Raw genomic sequence first — 1,297 nt, 5'->3', positions numbered from 1 at the left:
AAAAGATCAAACACAGCAGTTAAATCTTTGGAAGAAAACCCTATTTGGCCCTAAAGGAGAAGTTTTAAAAGGTTGACTCTTACTCTGCCATCTGCCAGAAGCCTTCAGCTCAGTTAGCTGTGGCTGCGGGTAACTCCTCGGCGGCGGCAGCAGCTGCTCACGCCCAAGTCCCCCCTGGCTCATTATCGCACCAGATCTTCGCTCCAGTGAACAGGTCTAACTAGCTGCAAAGACGATGTAGAAGTCTCCTGAAGAAGCTTTGCAGAAGGAATTCCTCCCGTTGTGGGGGGGAACAGATGAAGAATCCAGATACCGGAGGAGCTCCAGCGATGCCGAGTCAAAGGAGAAGAGGATCCTGAAGCTCCGTCTCCCCAGGGCGGACGGAGGGAGCGGCTGCTTCGGCACGGCCTTTCTGGGTGCTGGAGCCGGGACACGGCAGTGCCTGTGGGCAGAGAGCGCTCTTCCCAGCCGAGCCTAGCTGGGCTAAGCCGCCCGGTTTAGTCCAAATTCCTGGAAAAGCATGTGGGAACCGAGTACGTTTCTCGGTATCTGGGCAACACTGGAAACAGTACGAAAGGTATTGGTTTGCCATCAGAGGGGTTTCGACACTCCCATGTTTGCAGCAAGCGCAGAGGAGATGGGCTTTGAGATGTCGCGTCATTCTTAGCGATGAAAGCACGCAGATTAAATATGATCACCGGAAGGGGGAGAAAACCCTCGCGGCTCCCATCTTCCGGAAGGGGTCCACAAATGTCACGAATCCCCTTTAAAATCTTGTATTTAGTATTATGTTAATAAGCGAAACTAAACAAAAGAGTTTATTACGCACACTATCAGGTCAGCACTTTGAAGGGCAGCAGCTCTAGGTCCAGCTTTTGGAGCAGCCCCCCGTCTCCCTCCTGGCCGGGGGAAGCAGACCTTTAGGGCACGGGACCCTCCCAACCCTCGCAGGCGTTGTCAAAAATCTCTCGGAGCTCACCTTGACAGGACTTAAACCGCCTCCTCGACCCCTCCGCCTCCTCCTTTTTTTAATCATTATTTCAGCACCTTTCTGGCTCTCAGATTTTGTCTCTCTCCCGTTTTCCCCAGACCTTCTCGGCGCTCTTATTGGAGAAGGGCAGCCAGGCCGTGCCCGAGGCACTCACACCCCAGAAACCCACGGAGACCCTCCCCCGAAGTCCCTTTGGCACCGACGCCCACCCCATGTCACCCGTGGCTCCCCGTGCTGCTGCCCACGGCCACGCAAGCCTCACGCACCCGCGCTGCATCAAACCGGCAGAAGGGGCAGAGGGAACAG

Source organism: Pygoscelis adeliae, unplaced genomic scaffold, assembly GCF_000699105.1.
Source record: "Pygoscelis adeliae isolate BGI_AS28 unplaced genomic scaffold, ASM69910v1 Scaffold1340, whole genome shotgun sequence".
Classification (NCBI taxonomy): Eukaryota; Metazoa; Chordata; class Aves; order Sphenisciformes; family Spheniscidae; genus Pygoscelis; species Pygoscelis adeliae.
The sequence above is the reverse complement of the archived record's forward strand: the minus strand, read 5'-3'. Positions refer to the sequence as shown.